Source organism: Rhinolophus sinicus, chromosome X (genome assembly GCF_036562045.2).
Source record: "Rhinolophus sinicus isolate RSC01 chromosome X, ASM3656204v1, whole genome shotgun sequence".
NCBI lineage: Eukaryota > Metazoa > Chordata > Mammalia > Chiroptera > Rhinolophidae > Rhinolophus > Rhinolophus sinicus.
This window is the reverse complement of record NC_133768.1, coordinates 36390321-36408857: the sequence shown is the minus strand read 5'-3', so window position 1 is coordinate 36408857 and position 18537 is coordinate 36390321. Positions and strand designations below refer to the sequence as shown.

Below are 18537 nucleotides of genomic sequence, written 5' to 3'. Positions count from 1 at the left end.
CAAGAGGAGAGTCTTGGGGAATAGAGGGACCACCTCCCATGACTATGGGGGTAGTGTTTCATGATAGCTGGGTGGGAGATCAAGAGGTGTCCCTGAGTCTCTGAAGGAGTTCCTCCAACTCTGGGTTATGGACTTAATCAGTACCTTACCGTGTACCTGAGAGGGAGCGAATGAGAGAAACTGACTAACAGTTAGCTACAAGGGCATCCCCAGCGCTAAAGCTGAGGGTTGTGGACCTGGCCTGTGGAATTCCTGGCACCCCATAGACTTCCCTAGGCATATCCACTTACTGACTGATGCCCCAGTGAGTGAATGGAGGTGTTTCCCCAGAATATTGGATGAAAGTGGAAAGTAGAGGAGGGAGGGAGGGAGGGGGGCAGAGGGGGAGAGGGGGAGGGAGGGAGGGAGGGGGAGAGAAAGAGAGAGAGAGAGAGAGAGAGACAGACAGAGACAGACAGACACTGATTTACACCGTTTGGCCTTGGGAGTCCCCTTTGGTGTACAGGTCAGGCTTTTGATTCCACTGGAGAGTGGCCCCAGCCAGGAGATGTCAGTTCCCACCTACCCTGTGGGGAATCCATGAGAGACTAGTGAAAATGAGAAAGGAGACCTACTAGCATGTGTGGGTTCACCCTGGATGAGCTGCTGCTGCCAACTGCGCCACACATTGGAGAGAGTAGGCCTCAGGGAATAGAGCCACTAGGGAAGAACCCCGGTGGGGATAGGATAGAGCCTAACCATATGGGTCACCAAAATATCATGGTCACAAGCAGGTTGTTAAAGGATTCACAAAGCATAGAGGGTAGAAGTCAGAAATTTTATTTAAGAAGAGAGACATTGTCAGAGGAGTTGCTGGGGGCAGAGTGTAGACAGATACAGGGAGATTCTGTTTAGCTGGGGTTTATATTCTCCAACCTGGATGTAAATTGCTTTAGTCTGCTGGGGAATTTTCCATTGTGGTCAGCTTTGTCTGTTGGGGTGAGGAAGGTGTGGTTAAACTTGTTATCACAACCTTTGCAGATGTTGTGCAAGCTTAAGCTGGAGCCAAATGACTGCTCCCTAGGCTCATTCCTGTTTTCCCATACATATTTTATCAAAGGTCAGATAAGACCAGTGAGATAGATACTGAAAGGTTGGGCAGAGAATGGAGTTTTAACATACAGACAATTCTTCCTGAAGAATTTGAAGCTAGATTAAAAGCAACTGAGTTAATTAAGCAGGCCATAAGAAAATAATAAAAACAAACTATCTTGACTATAAAAAGACATAGAACTGCAGATGGAATGCTTACTATGCACCAGAGAAAGTAACAAGAGACCAATAATTCGCCATATTCTGGCAATTTTATGTTAATTTCAAGGATAATGTAAAGAAATCAAGCATTTTGACAGAAAAAGTAGTTTAACCCCAAAGAATTTCACATTAGATTCTTTGCAATATTAAATGCCAGTAGACAATGAAGCAATGTCTGTAACTTTTAGGGGAAAGTGTTTGTGACCTAGAGATTCTAGACTCAGCCATGGAGTTATTCATTAGTGAAAACAGCAGAAAGATGTTCTCAGATATATAATTTCTCATAAATATGCCATCCACATACCTTCTCTGCAAAAGTTTCTTGAAGATATACTCCAGTTATAAGGAAATTGAACAGTTCAACCATGGGGAAGGCAGGAAATAAAAGGATTAGTGGTAAGCAATGGCAACAAACTTACAAGTAATTATAAAATATAAAGTTAAAAAATAGAATATAAACATTTTAAGTTTATTGGAAGATAAAAGGATAATAATAACATAAAGAGTCCTAAATGCAAGATAGGGATATAACAAGAAAAAAAAATATTACTTTTCTCTATTTAAGTGAGTTTCAGTATATATTATTTTTAGAATTAATACTTGAACTGACAGTTGTTTAAAAAGTGAAAGTAACAATGAATAATTAAAATCTCTCTCAGTCAAAAGTAAAAAAGCTTATCTTTGTATCACCTTTTTCTAGGACCTGTAAATGTTCTTTAACTCTGTTTAATAAACATATATATTATACTTTGTGTTTTTAACGCTTTTTTAAAAGACTGTAGTAAAAATACACCAGAACATGAATATTGTATACAGATTGGTGGTGAGATTTTTGTGGTATGTTAATCTTCAGTTAGTATGGGAGTGAAAACATATGCATTTTTAAAAGGTATGTATAATTTGGCATAGTTATATAATCACAATTACATTGGGAAAGACATTAACAAAATAGTGTGTTCTAGACAGTAGAAATACCTTGCACTTTCTGTTCCTATTTTTGTATTTTTGTAATGCATATGCATTAATTTTTATAGTGGGAAAGTAAACTTCATTAAAATAAAAATTCCTATAGATACAGCAGAGTTACAATTACAGGCAATTTATGGTACTGAATGCTTTGTTCTCCACCCTTCAAATTAAAAATAAACTAAGCATTTAACTTAAGGCATTAGAAAAAGCACACATACACCAAAAATAAAGGACATCTGAGAACTGAAGAAAAAAATCATAAACATAAAAGCAGAATTTTATAAATCAGTAAACAAAAATAGATTTGAAAAAGAAGTCTAAGTTGATTCTTTAAATCAAACAACAGACTTAAACTTCTAGCTTATTTGCTCAGGAAAGCAAACAAAAATACACAAATATATTTAAATCACATTCAGAGAGAGACAGCAAAATGTGCAGCTATGGTAATTATGAAGTGAAATGAATATTATAGTAAATATTAACTAGCAAAATTGACTCAAGGAGAACAAAGCTGGAATTGGCCAACATTAGAGAAACTGCCAAAGAGATACTCCAATTGTTAAAGTGATTGTTTCTAAGTAGTAGGATTATGGACTATTTTTTTTGCACTTTGTGCTCTTCAGTAGTCTCAAAAATTCTACAATAAGCAGGTACTAATTTTGAAGTCAGATATGAATAAAGACCAATTGAAAGAAACAGAATCCCCCATCTCCCAAGACAAAGTTGTTCCTTTTTTGCTTTAAGACAGAAAGCAGCTGCCTTTCTAAAATTTAAGTGAAGGGAAATATTGACCCACAGTGAAATGACTGCCAAGGTTCAGGGAGCCTGTTAATGGGCCTGAGAGGTCCTATGACTCCAGGCTGACTGATGGGCTAGGGACCACTAACGGCAAATTGAATTTCTAGATCACCGGCTGCCTTCATGGCTTTCTGATGTCACCAGAACGGTAGAGTAGACACACCAAGTGCCATACAAACATAGGAATGCTAAATCATCATTCTTCGAGATTCAATGGAATATCTGTTTACAAAGTAGAAAACTATTTACAAAGTACTCCAAATTTTGCACATTTGAATTGTAAGTTTTTGCTGTGTGTGTGCGCGTATGTTTTTTTTACTAGTAACATGAACAGGTGAAGTGTTCTTTATTTCATTCATGAAATAAGTAAAGGAAGATTGTGATTTTTGGTTTAGGCCACTCTAGATATACTACACTCAGAAAAGACTACATTGCTCACTCCCATTCTTGCAGAAATAAAGCTGAATATGGCAAGGCTCGCTCCTGCATGTTAGAAACACTAGAGTATAGTCTATGATTTGCCATGAAAAATGTAGAGGGAGAGAAGCAGGTAAGAAAAGTATTTTCTCTCTATAAAAAGATCTTTTTTTTTCAGAAAGGAAAACTAATTATGTATATATCCTCTTTATCTTGTTAAATGTGTACTTACAAATGCAACCGTTTATTCACACCCATTTTTAAAATGCCCGCTTGGTAATGTCACTTTGCTAGGACCAGATAAATGACATTTTGTTCTCCGTGGATGTTATGTAGTGAGAAAGGTAAATGAAAGAGAATGTTAGAATATGATGAGTAGAGAGATACATACAAAATGTGATAAGGGCTTTGCAACAGAGAGAGTCTGACTGAGGTAGCATTTCCTAAATTCACGTTCCCAAAGAACGTGAACTCATTGAACTGACCTCAAATTAATCAAAATTATCTAGAAGTAACTTTGAGAAACACCCACAGTGTTTGTGGCTCACATTAACATATCGAAGGACATGCAAGATCCAGAAATAAACAAAAATCTGTGGAACTTTGTACAACTCAGTATTTCCCCAAAATGTGTGTCCACAACTCAGTATTTTTATAGAATGTGTGTCCATGGAACCCTCTTTTCTGCAATCCTTTATAAAAAGTTCAGGGCTCCTCTGGGTTGAGGGACACACTTTGAGCAATCTCTATTGAAAGTGTACACTAAATGGAAAAAAACATTTCTTAATTCAAAACATTGGCTTAATTTTTGAAGGTTTTCTGTCTTGAAAAATAGAATCAAATCACACCTTTAACATTACATCAGCTTCTTTTGTGTGAAGCACTCCAGCTACCGCTTTCTGATACTTTCTTCTTAAAAGACTGGATTTTCAACAAAGGGGAAAATCTGTGATATACTCAGTGTTATTTATAGAGAATATGAACTATCAAGTTCCTGGTAAGGCTTGGCCTTATTTATTTCTTTTATTATGGATGACATCTAACAGCAGAGTATATGTGGCCTTTCATCCTTGCCTTGCCTTTTGAATTAAACAGGGGTGCTAGAAATATGATGGTATTATTTCTCTTTTCCTAATATCCCCTTGTCCAAATACTGTCATTAACTCCAAGGTGTTAATGAAGTCTGTTATTCATCCATATGTTAATTTAAGAAATCTTTGCTGAGGCGTGCCTGCTCTGTTCCAGGCACTATTCTAATATTGGATATATGAACAGTGTGAACGAGACTGACAAGCTTGTAAACGTACAACCTAGTGGGGAAGATAACCAATGAACACAAAACAATTAACAACATAATCTCAAACAGTGCTAAATGCTATGATTAAATCAAAACAATAAGCTAAGGATTTTTTTCCTCCCAGTTGAGGTGAGCACTATAGATTGGTGACCAGGGAGGGCTTCTCTGTGGAGGAGACATTTGAGCTGGGAACCAAATGGCAAGGAGCTAGTTGATTTTTCTGGATCCAGATAAATGGGCACAAAAGAAACTAGAGAAGTCTGGAGTATTCTGGGTCTATTTTCATTGGCTATTTGTCAAGTGGGCAACTGAAGCTCTTCTCTGTTTCTGTCTTGTTGATGCTTTTGAAGCCCTTCTGGAGAACAGTGTTTCTAAGTGGTATACATTTGGGTCTTGTTAAGAATAAGAGCAATTTGAAAGAACAGTTGCTAGTATTATATACTGGATATCTAAAGAGCTTTGGAATTATACAACTGTTGAGAATTCAGTTCAGATTCAAAACTTATCTCCTCAGTGGTAGTCTATGATTCACCCGATTTGGCCCCCATCACTCTAAGCTCCTCCACAGCCCCCCTTGGCACATTATGACTATTAACTAATTTTTATCTGAATCAGTTTCCTTTTCGAGGAAATGTTAGTGTTGGTTTATCTGTAGAAATAATAAATTCCAAGTTGAACAGTCACTGAATTTATGAATTTAACAACAACCCATATGGATTATAGAATTCCTATAATAACAAATACATTCAGGGAATAAACAGAATAAATCACCTAACTTACTATTAAAATCCAACATTCCTTGTTTTCTTTTTTTTAAACACAAGTAGGAGGGTGATTTTATTCATCAACACCTCAACAACACAGACTGCAAGGAACAGGAATTTAGATTAGCAAATTCTCTGTACGCTAACGAACTCTTTCTTCTTTACTGACTATGCTGGCAGTCTGGCTGGGAGGAAAAACCCTGATAAAATCAAGATCCCCTTACCTCTCCTCCCATCGCATTGCACCCCATCTCACCAGCCAGAAACAGAAGTCTTATAAAGAGGTCTTGAGGAAAACATCTTGTCCTGGTTTTTTTCTGTGCTAGTGGGCTTGCTGAGTACATCGTTGGCCTGGGATACAGGCAGAGTTCAAACCAAGTCTATGTTGTCAGGCTCCTGGTCTCCTTTTATTTGGAGTACTCCTGACTGTGCCCTCTCTGATTAAATACTGTAGAGGCGACTAGTGTTCCCACGCAAGGTGGCCAAGATGTGGTAGAGTGGCTTATCTTTGATTCTGGCAATCTCTTGAATTGTGTGCAGGGCCATGCCTGGGTGGGCATACTGGCAAAGGCTTTTGGGAACCCCACGAGGAAGGAAGTAGGGAGCATCAGTTTCCACGACAATTCTCTCCAGTGGAATCTTTTTCAGAGCATCCCGGGCCTCAGAAGCTGAAGTGTAAGTCAGGACTGCTGTGAAGCCCACATACATATTGGGAAAGTACTTCAAAAGGGGCTCAATGACTGGGTAACTGTTAGTGAAGCAGTGCCTATGGATCTTGTAGTCAGGGGGCACAAATTTTTTCATGATGTCCAGCAGATCTTTGTCAGCTTCTCGGCAGTGGATCACCAAGGGCTTCTTTAGAGACACAGCCAGCTGCAGCTGTCTTTCAAATATCTTGTGCTGCTGTCGGATAGGTGTAGTGCACTTATAAGAGTAATCCAAACCCATTTCTCCAAATGCTATAGCCTTGGGGTGCTGTAAGGCTTTCAAAAGATTTCTTTCATGATACTCACTGTAGAATTTTGCAAAATGGGGGTGACAGCCAAAGGCTCCCCAAACCAGATCGTCTTTCAACAGATTCTGCCATAGGCCATCCCTTAATATGCGAGGATCACAGAAATCAGTGATGCAGCCCTGAAATTCCTTAGGGAAGGAATGGCTGTAAATTTTTCTGAACTTGGTAAAGGTCCCTTTGAAAGACAACTTGGAATAGAGCATGTCCAAGTGACAATGGGTATCAATGAAACCCTCTTTTAGCCTTTGTTCCCAGTGGCTCTTTCGCAGGGAACTAGATGCATGTCTTCCCCAAGTACATGATGGTGTCTCCTCTTGGAATGTTCTTTTCTCCTTCATCTTTGCTTCTGAACTTCTGGGAAAACGAAATGAACTAGAATTCTGGGAATGACCTTTCTCTGATGCCTTCAGGTCTCTGGACCAGTTCTGGGAGCGCACTGTACAGCTCGAGGAATAATTACTGGAGAAGCTGCGGCGGCTCTTCCCAGCCTGCAATATATTGTTGTTGCTGCTACCCAGGCAGGGATTTTGAGAAGGCTTGTGACTGCTGGTTTGGTAGCTGGCATAGTCATGCAAAGGACCACTGTACAAAGGACGCTGATATATGACACGGTCAGTGGTGAAGGATGAAGGCTTTGAAACTCTGGAGAGACTCAGTGAGACTGGCTTCTCCTGGGAAACTCTGGCTGCAGAAATCTCATCCAAGTTAGACCAGTCACTTCCTGAAGAGGGGTGCTTAATCACCACTCTCCTTTCTTTATGCTTTTGGATTTCTGAATTAGCGGCATGCTTGTCTAGAAATTTTAGGGCTGGAGAGCCTTTTTCAAAAATGACTGCTCTTTGGTCACCAAGTGGCTTCATACTGGGTTTCTTTTGAGGATCTGTAAGCACTACCCTGTCAAGGTAGTCACTCATCTTTATAACTGTCTTTTCCTTCTCTGCTCTGACCTCTGGGGCTGAAGGTTTCTGTTTCTGAGGACTAGAGAAGGTGACAGTCTTAGCTGGTCTTTGTCCATGCTTTCCTGTGCTCTGTTTTGCACTAGTGGCAGCCTCTCCCTTTCCTTTTGACACTGATTTTACCAACATGCTTTGGATAGACATCCCGTAGGTCACTGAGGAGCCTTGGTGTCTCTGCCTGCCTCTCCCTCTCTGGACCGTGTTCGGTTCCTCAGTGTTACCATCTTGACCCCCAGCTTTGGCTGCAAATTCAGGGTTCATGGAATTACGGGAACTGTGTTTGGAATCAAATCTAAAGTTGCAGGCATCCTCTAGAGAACCCATTTCTTCTAGAAAGGGGCTGGCACAGCGTGTAGGGAATGGCACAGATGAAATTTCACAGACAAAAGGAACCCGGAATGCTCTGAATCAGACAGTCTTTAGAGGGCGCTCCACCCACACCTGGGCCTGAGGAAAGGGAAGAGGAGGAATTTCCTTGGTGGGATGAGCCCCAGGAAAACTTCCACTTAAAAAGGCCAAAAGGTACTCCTTCTGGGCTTTCAGGCACTCAGGGCTGCTGGCCTCTCCCGAACGGCGATGTCGAACTATGAGCTGGACAGCCGGAAGGGGCCGCGCTACTGGGATCCCAGAAGTGTTTGATTTGCTGGGGGATCCTACCTCTGTGCCGCTCCTGTGGTACCGGACTATGCTCCGCTCCGACAGCTACGGACCGTTCCTGGTTCTTTTACCACCCCATCATAGTTTTCACTGTTCCAGAGATTTCAAAGGCCTTCCACTGAGTTTATGATTCCAAAGCGCTTTGGAAAAGTCGCAAAAATGAAACCTACCGAAGGCTTGGATTAGCGTCCAAGCCTTCGGTGTGTTTCCGAGATTACTAACCACGCTTTTCCACACAAAGCACTTCCGGTATGACAGAGCACTTCTGGGATATTAAGACACTTCCGGGGCACCATAAACCTCTTCCGTTTGATTTAGGAGAACTTTCCAAGATATAAAAGCCCTTAAAAAGGCTGCAGGTCCTGTAGAGACCACACACTGGGCACCCCTGAACTGGGCTTTTGGACTAGAGGTATAGGCCTCCACCAATTTGTAGAAGGGCAGAGCAGAACCCAGTACCAGAACGGAGTGGGAGGGGTGCAGGGAGCCGAGGCGGAAGGGAGTGGAGAGGGGGGTGCAGGGAGCAGAGTGGGAGGGCGCAGGGCACAGCTCACCCGGTCCACCAGTCCTGGCTACCAGAGCGGAGCCCGTAGGAGGCAGGGTGCAGCCACCCGTCCTGGCCACCGGAAGCACTCCTCCTAATCAGCGGCCCCTCCACTTCCACCTCAGGTCAGTCCACCCCTCAGCTGCCGCTTCCCCGCCCCTGCTCCCCACTCCCACCTCTGGCCACCGGAAGCACTCCCCCTAATCAGCGACCCCTCCACTTCCACCTCAGGTCAGTCCACCCCTCAGCTGCCGCTTCCCCGCCCCTACTCCCCTCTCCCACCTCTGGCCACCGGAAGCACTCCTCCTAATCAGCGACCCCCTCCTTCCACCTCAGGTCAGTCCACCCCTCAACTGCCGCTTCCCCGCCCCTGCTCCCCACTCCCACCTCTGGCCACCGGAAGCACTCCTCCTAATCAGCGACCCCCTCCTTCCACCTCAGGTCAGTCCACCCCTCAACTGCCGCTTCCCCGCCCCTGCTCCCCACTCCCACCTCTGGCCACCGGAAGCACTCCCCCTAATCAGCGGCCCCTCCACTTCCACCTCAGGTCAGTCCACCCCTCAGCTGCCGCTTCCCCGCCCCTGCTCCCCTCTCCCACCTCTGGCCACCGGAAGCACTCCTCCTAATCAGCGACCCCCTCCACTTCCACCTCAGGTCAGTCCACCCCTCAACTGCCGCTTCCCCGCCCCTACTCCCCACTCCCACCTCTGGCCACCGGAAGCACTCCTCCTAATCAGCGGCCCCTCCTTCCACCTCAGGTCAGTCCACCCCTCAGCTGCCGCTTCCCCGCCCCTGCTCCCCTCTCCCACCTCTGGCCACCGGAAGCACTCCTCCTAATTAGCGACCCACTCCACTTCCACCTCAGGTCAGTCCACCCCTCAGCTGCCGCTTCCCCGCCCCTGCTTCCCACTCCCACCTCTGGCCGAGATGACTGCTACCCTAATCCGGCAGCCCAGCCAGGTCTCCACCAGAGTTGTCACCATTGCTTGCTATTTGTTCTTTTCTCTCCCCCATTCTTTTCGAAAAATGCAGTTAATAGTTTTTAAATCATAATTCAAATATAGATGCTTTCAAAGACATATTTATAATTGTATTTGCCATTTTCAGTCCTGCGTTTTTTTTCCACTCAATATTTCTGCATATCAGAATTTTTCTTATTGCTGCATAGTTTTCAAAAACCTCCTACTAGTACCTTCATCAAAATCCAGGAGTAAGTAGATGTGCCATAATTCACCAGATACTTCCCTTTTTGTTAACTCTTTATGTTTCCTTACTCTAGTTTTTTTTTCTCTAATAAAAGAAAATGCTGCAAAGAACGTCTTTGCATGTATGTTTGTCCATTTTTTGGTTTGTTTCTTTGGGCTACATACCCAGAAATGGAGTTCCTGAGAAGTATAGTAATTTCAGAATGGCTCCTCATAGCACCAGATTGCCCAAGAAGAATTGTAGTAATTTAACATCCCATCCATGCTGAATAATCCTACCAGGTCCATTTAATAGGAGAAACAAATTCAGTGCCTCACTTATTTTAATTTGCATTTAACTGATAATTTCTTAGAGTGAACACTTTTATTTATTGACACATTCCTGAATTTTAAGTCCTTTTTCATTTCTTTTTTTTAGGGTGTTTTAAAAGTTAATTTTAAAAATTATAAAATAAATTAAACTTTTGTCATATTTTCCAAAATTTTATTACTATTGTTAATGAACAAAAATTCAACTGAGTAAATTTAAAGATCTAATTAGCTTTATTGAATAAGTTGTGAATCGGATAGTACCCCACCTAGTAAATAGAGAGGTTGTGGGGACGGGGCCCCAGAGAGTAGTTTACAGGCTCTCGGCCTCACGTGGAAGGGTGCTGGCTCGGCTGTGGCTGATTGGCTGTCGGCTGTGGCCAGTTAGCTGATTGGCTGCTGGTATAACTGCTGCGGCTACGGAGGACTGCCGAGGATTGCCGAGGAGCCGAGCAGAGCCGAGGAGAGCGGAAGAGGAGAGCCGAGGAGAGCGGAAGAGAGTAGAGGAACAGAGTGGAGGAGTCGTGGGTTGGTTGGTTGGCGGAAAGGCGGATGGCAGGTCATGCGTCCAGTGGGCCCAGCCTCCAGTGAGACCATAGTGGTATGACTCCCCTACCTATGGTTCCGTGGGTGTTCCTTTTTGGCCTCACCATATCCTGCGTTCTTGTGTGGGGAGTGGGAGCAGAGACCCCGCAGGCCGCCCTGCCTGAAAAATGGCGCAGCGAGCAGGGTCTCCCGCACGACAGAGGTCCTCTGAGAAGTTGTACAAAATAGAAGGTTTTTACAGGCAGAAACTGAGAGGAACAGGAAAGTTATTAGCAAAAGAAAAGAAAGGGTTGATTCAGGCAAGGTGACCTTTCTTTAGGGGGAAAGCAGCAGGTCTTATCAGGCAGATTATCTTGCTAGAGAATTCCAGACTGGTTTAAGGTTACATTCCTGGGAAGGGCCAAAACTGCCATTAATTCTTGGTTTGCTGTCTTGGTGAAGTGACTCCACCTTGGGCATGTTCCTTCTTTCTCTCTCCCACCCTCCCTCTCCCCTCCCTCCTTCCCTCTTCTTCCTTCCTTCCTTCCTTCCTTCCTTCCTTCCTTCCTTCCTTCCTACTTCCTTCTTTTTTTAACAGTATGTTGTTTGTTTTTTATTTGTATTTTGGTCTTTTGAAGTTTTAACTTGTGTTTGTAGTCAAATTTTAATTTTTCCTTTCATAATTTTCTTTTTCTCCTAGGCCTTGAATGGTTATCCTTCCTTTCAAGGCTTTGACACATTTATAAGTGTTTTTTGGAGGGTTGATTTGTTACATTTAAGTTAACAGTCCATCTGGTATTTAACTTGGGTTATAGTTTATTTTAAGTGGTTTTTCCAAGTTAGTACTTTTCTAAGTTAGTACTTTTTTCACTTATTGATATGTGACTCCTCTTTCACCATGTGGTAAATTCCTATATGTAATAGAGTCTATTTCCAAACCATCTATTCTTTTCCACATGTTAGTATGTCTCTTGTTACTGCGGTGTAGCACTAATTAAACAATTGAACCATTATAGTATGCTATAAAATCTGGGAGTGTTAGGTCTCCTACATTACCCTTTTCATAATTATCTTTAATAGGCTGGCATTTTTATTTTATCAAGTAGACTTCGAATTATTTTTTTAAGTCTCTCTAACATACCAATGAAATACCCACTTGAAATACGGCATTTTATTCTGCTTATCCAGAATATACTTCACCTATCCTGATAGTCAACTTCTGTTTCTTCTAGTAAATATTTTTAGAGTTTTATCAGGGTCACAGAGTTTTGATTAAAACTAATTTTAAGTGTTTTGTAATTTTTTTTTATTCTCTTGTGAACATACTTTTTCCTCCCACTGTATTTTCAGCTGGTTATTGCAAGTGCATAAGAATATTTTTGATTCAGTTGAGGTTATACTGAAATCTTTCATTTATTCTTAGGTTTTCAGCCTTTACCTAGGCCATTATTTTATCTGCCTATAATGATACTTTTGTCTCTTCCTTTCTAATTTTTACTTCATACCTTCTCACGTTGTCCAGAACTCCTAAAAACAATATTAAATAATGATGTTGGTAGGGCATTTTTGTTCTGTTCCTGGTTGTAGTAGACACATAGTTTAATTTTAATGCTGGATATTTAGGCTATTGTTTTAAAGCAGATGCTTTTAAATCTTGTTAAGGAATTACTTTTATATTTTAAAATATATGTTGTAGGAAACAATATGAGATCATTACATATTTACCCTTATTTCTTAATTTGGAAACATTTTTGTATCTGGGAGGAAAATGCTGCTTTTTGTGTATGTAGGTGACTTACAACTGTTACCGACTATTTAATTCTGTTTGCTTGTAATTTAGTTAGGATCTTTGCTCTATAAATCATAAGTAGTGAAATTGTTCTGGAGCAGTTCTCAACTTTGGCTTGCACATTGTAATCATATGGGGACTTTTAAAAATCACTGATGCTTAGGCCCAATCTGAGAGATTCTGATTTGTGTGTGTGTGTGTGTGTGTGTGTGTGTGTGTGTGTGTGTGTGTGCGTGCGCGCCCCAAGCATCAGGAGTTTGAAAAGCTCTACCGGTGATTCTGATGTGCATCCAGGGTGACAACTATTGCTCCATAGTTTACTTTTTTATGGTATGTCTGTCAGGCATTGGAATTCACCTTTGTGGCTTTCCATCATTTTTGGTATTCTGGGGGAGTTACATAATGTAATTTTTTTCCCTTGGAAGTTTGAGAGAATCCATTAGTCAATCATCTTGGTTGGAGCCTTTGTTGGGGCAATTTTTGGGTAATTTGTTCACTTCTTACGTGGTTATTTATGCATTGTGTTTTGATAGTTCACAATCTTAAGCTTACATAATTTGTCGTAAGATAATTTACATATTTTTTTCCTTTAAAGTTTATTGGGGTGACAATTGTTAGTAAAGTTACATAGATTTCAGGTGTACAATTCTGTAATACGTTAGCTATATCTCACATTGTGTGTTCCCCACCAAGAGTCAGTTCTCTTCCCATCATCATATATTAGACCCCATTTACCCTCTTCTAGAGCTCCGCTCCCTCCTTCCCCTTATCTTCCGGTAACCTCTAAACTATTGTCTATGTCTATGAGTTTTTATTCTTTCATTTGTTTCTCTTGCGTTCTTTTGTTGTTTTCGATTTATATATTACATATCAGTGAAATCATATGGTTCTCTACTTTTTCTGTCTGATTTATTTTGCTTAGCATTATAATCTCAAGATCCATCCATGTTGTCACAACAGGTACAATTTCATGTTTTCTTAGTGCTGAATAGTATTCCACTGTGTACATATACCACAACTTCTTTATCCATTCATCTATCGAAGGACATTTGGGTTGTTTCCATGTCTTGGCCACCGTAAATAAAGCTGCAGTGAACATTGGAACACACTTGTCTTTATGGATAAATGTTTTCAGATTTTTTTAGGTAGATACCTAGGACAGGAATTGCTGGGTCATGTAGTAATTCTATTTGTAATATTTTGAGGATCCTCCAGTCTGTCTTCCATAGTGGCAGCACCAATCTGTATTCCCACCAACAGTGTATGAGGGTTCCTTTTTCTCCACAGCCTCTCCAACACTTGTTACTATTTGTCTTGTTGATGATAGCCATTCTGACTGGGGTGAGGTGATACCTCATTGTGATTTTTATTTGCATTTCTCTGATGATTAATGATGTTGACCATTTTTTCATATGTCTATTTGCCATTTGTATGTCCTCTTTGGAGAAATGTCTCTTCAGGTCCTCTGCCCATTTTTCAATTAGGTTGTTTGTTTTTTTGTTGTTGAGTTGCATGAGTTCCTTGTATATTTTGGGTGTTAGCGCCTTATCGGAGGCACTGTTTGCAAAGATCTTCTCCCATTCAGTTGGTTGCCTCTTTATTTTGTCGATGGTTTCTTTTGCTGTGCAGAAGCTTTTAAGTTTGATATAGTCCCATTCATTTATTTTAGCTTTTACTTCCCTTGCCTTTGGAGTCAAATTCATAAAATGATCTTTGAACCCAAGATCCATAAATTTAGTACCTATGTTTGCTTTTATGCAGTTTATTGTTTCACGTCTTATGCTTAAGTCTTTGATCCATTTTGAGTTAATTTTGGTTCATGGTGACAGATAGCAGTCCAGTTTCATTCTTTTGCCTGTGGCGCAACTTCCATGGGGTGATGTGGAGAGCTTTTGAAGTTCCAAAACTCTTCCTGCACCAGATTCAGAGCCCGTATGTTTCAGCAGTTCTGTTTACTCCTGCAGGGATCTGCCCAGATAAGTGGGGACAGGGGCAGGGTGGGTTGTGAGAGGTGGCCCAGAGCAATGACAGCGATCACCACAGCCAGTCCTGCTTCCACAGCTCCCTCCCCTTTGCTGGAACTAGTTGGGCTAGGAGTCCATGTCTGTGGACCACAGTTCTCAGAACAGCAAATATTCTGTTCTTTTGATCTGACACTGCTACTATTCTGCTTCTAGCACTGGGCAGGTGGGGGCGGGGTGCATTCTTGGAGGGTAGGGAGGGGGCAGTTAGTCTCAGTGCCTAAGGCTTCCGTTCTCTGCGGCAGTGAGGACTTAAACCGCCGTTTTCAGCATTCTTCCCTCAGTCTTTTCTCCGAGGTCTGCCGTGAGCCTTGGGTTCAGGTGTGTCATATGCTGTCCCTTCAGGCCTGTGGACCATAAGCGGAGCCCTAGCAGTCTTGAGTTCTTCCCTCTCCCACAGCTGCCATTGTTCCAGAATGCGGCGAACTCAGAGCACCGAGTTATGTCTGTTCCTGTACCCTTGTGTCCCAGTCTCCGCCTTCTCCCTTCCTTCCTCCCCTTCTTGCACCATTTGCCCACCTTTCTGTGATTTCAGTAGTGCCCGTCTTACTTTTGCCTGTCTGTTGTGCAGGGAGTCCTTTGTGGAGTTATAGTTGTTCAATTTGTGGTAAATTCCAGGGAAGATTTCAAGAGACTCACCTCACACTGCCATTTTTATGACGTCTCGATAATTTATATCTTATAATTTATTACATCTCTTTGTCATGCAATGTTTTATTTACTTATATATTTTTTTGATCGTCTTTGCTAGAATCTTACCTGTTTGAGAAATTTTTGTTCAGTCCATTGCTCACGGGTTCAGAACTCTGACTGCATTTCAGAATTACTTGGGAAGTTTTAAAAAATACTAATGCCACTCTTACTTGCTTCAAGATTCTGATATAATTTATTTTTTATTCTTTTAATAGACTTTGAGGAAAAAACACGGTTATTGGGGAATATTGGGGAACAGTGTGTTTTTCCAGGACCCATCAGCTCTAAGTCAAGTCGTTGTTTTCAATCTAGTTGTGGAGGGCGCAGCTTACTGGCCCATGTGGGAATCGAACCGGTGACCTTGTGATGAGCACTGCACTCCAACAAACAGAGCCAACCGGCCACCCCTGATATAATTTATTTAGGCTTGGCTCTCGTCGTTCTCTTCAAGGTCCGAATTCGATGCCTAGGCTGAGAATTGCTGAGTTAGCACATTGAACTAAGTTAGTTCTGATAAATTCTCTAAAGTAATAATCTAAATCCCGTAAGTTACTCAAAATCACAGATTTGCCTGCATCTTACAGGTTTGTACGTCTTTAAATTTTATTAGATCCTATATTTGTTGTATTTAAAAATTTATTTTCAGCATAATAATTATGTAAACCAAAATCAATTTCAAACTGTAATAAAGAATGAAAACATTTATTTGAGCAAAAAGAGCTGCAGCCTCGGAGACACAGATTCCAATAGCAACCTAAATCATGTTCCACCAAGGCAAAGGGAGGCCATCTTTTATAGAGAAAGTTCCTGCCCAAGTTCCCAATTTGGTCTGTTTTAAACATTTCTGATTGGATGGGCCAGGTCTCAGTCCATTGGTCAGAAGATGAAACCAGGAACTTCTTGTGGTTGTGGTTGACTCTGGGTGTAAACAGGCTGGGACAGAGTACTGGGGGTTGGAAGCTCAGTCTGTGGCTTTTCCTGATATGCAGAATATGTGATGGGCTTCTGTCAGCAATGGCTGCTAGCCTTGTTATGAATTTGGGTGCAGTTAACTAAGAGAAGTCTATTTTGACAGATAATATTTATTCTTGGGATTCACAATTATTATGAGTGACAATTTTTGTTTATAGTTACATGATACATTTCCAATTGTATTACTTTGTGATCAGTGACTATAACTTGCATAATTTCTGTGTTTTAAATTTATTAGAATTTTTTTGTAAGTTAACTTATATAGGGAAGGAAAAAAAATAGTTATCCCTTTACCCTTTTAGGTTCTTGGCTCAGTTACCCCCTGTAATAAAGGACAGAGCAACAGAAGAAAAACAAATAGAAGTTTAATAGCAATGGGAGATATATGGGGGAGATACCCAGGAAAACTGTATACATGGGAGATACCCAGGAAAACTGAGTGACTCCCAGAAATGGCCCAAGCCATCATCTTAAATACCATATTTACTAAAGATGAAAAATGTGGGAGTGGGAAATAGGGGGAGGCCAGTTACTGGGAGGTTATCAGGCAAAACACAATAAAACAGAGTATGGTTGTTATGAAGGTTTAAATCCATGCCTTCTCCATTTATGTTTCTAAACATTTAGTTTTCCCCCTCTTCCTGGTACAGAGAGGGAGACACTCTTACAAATGGAGATTTTTCCTTATAAATGTAAATGTCTCTTACAAAAGCGTAACTTTTAGTCGGATTTCAGAATCTCTCCTGTGTGTTTTGTTTTGTAAAAATAATCAGCTCAAGATAATCCCTATGCCAATGAGGCGTATTTTGGGGTTTCATATGATAAGTTACATATGATAAATTTCTATAAATATACCATTGGCATATATAAAGGAGCCATCCTCTATGTGCAATACAAAATTTATTATGGTTTATTTCCTTAATTCTAAGACTCCATAATCGTAAGAGAAACTATTGATTTAATAACAGCTTTTGGGGGAAGAATAAGTACCACCACATTAAATGTATATAAATTTTTATTGTTTACTAACTTATAATAGCATGCATTTATCCTTATTATTATCTAGTACTTTCTTCTTTAATGTCGCACAATGTAACTTTTTCATCAAATAGAACCTAGACATTGGTCATTCACAAATATATAACAGTAGCATTCAATACATAGAGGTTGGTGAGAGCTATTAATATTCTCTTCACATTTTCCTACCTGATTATAAAGAGAAAAATTTTTTTCAAATTGAATACTACTATAGGGGTGGAAAACTTCCCTTCTTTCCTTCTAGGTTCTTTGTCTGGTATAATAATTAAGTTGACATAAGACAGATTAACATCAATTTCAGGTGTGTACCATATAGTATAAAATAATATTGAATGTCAACTGTACTTGAAAAAAATTTAAAAGTGGGGGAAAAGGTTAAGGTGAATAAGAAGTTCAAATCACAGGTATAAAACAAATAAGTCATGGGGATGTAATGTACAGCACGGGGAATATAGTCAATAATATTCTGATAGTGTGATACGGTGTCAGATGGTTGCTGGACTTATCATGGTGATCAGTTTTTTGGTATATAAATGTTGAATAACCATGATGTACACCCAAAAACTAGCATAATACTGTATGTTAGCTGTATTTTAATAAAAATCTTTTAAAAAGGTTAACCTAAAAAAAACAAACTTTGTGCATACAGAAGCCCCATAAAAACATGGGACTCCTTGGCAGTTAGGTATTTGAAGCTTGTATGCCATCCCGAGCTAAAGAGAAGTGGGTAGATGTCTGGGGCTTCAAAGGGGAGGAGGACAATTCACAGGTAAACAAATATTTGCCATGCTATGCAGGTACCGTGTTTCCCCCAAAATAAGACCTAGCCGGACCATCAGCTCTCATGCGTCTTTTGGAGCAAAAATTAATATAAGACCTGGTCTTATGTTAGATAAGACCGGGTCTCTTATTTTACTATAAGACCGGGTCTCATATTAATTTTTGCTCCAAAAGACGCATTAGAGCTGATGGTCCGGCTAGGTCTTATTTTGGGGGAAACAGGATAGGTCTTTCTGATATAAAGAGTTTGTTCTGGTAATAGCTCCCTTGCTGGTACAGGGCCCCTATCTAAATTCTTTTAGGTAGTTAAGGGTGTGGTAAAATGTTCTTCCTGCATCTAATGGGTCCTGATTGTCTTCAGCTTGAAATAATCCACATGCTTAAGTGGTACATTCTAGGGTGGCATATTCTGCTCTCCCTCACTACCTTTACTGAAAGCTTGATAAAGTCCTAGCTCCATTGTCCTTTTAGATGTTCCAGCAACATCTTTTTTCC

The 18537-nt window shown here is 40.9% G+C and overlaps 1 protein-coding gene and 1 pseudogene across 1 annotated transcript in view; one reads left to right on the top strand and one right to left on the bottom strand.

The window, feature by feature from the left end:
- The window catches only part of EFHC2 (EF-hand domain containing 2), a 269975-nt gene that overhangs the window by 70345 nt on the left and 181093 nt on the right, over window positions 1–18537 (top strand). The window lies entirely within an intron of this gene.
- Window positions 5528–9693, bottom strand: LOC109438359 (putative deoxyribonuclease TATDN2; annotated as a pseudogene).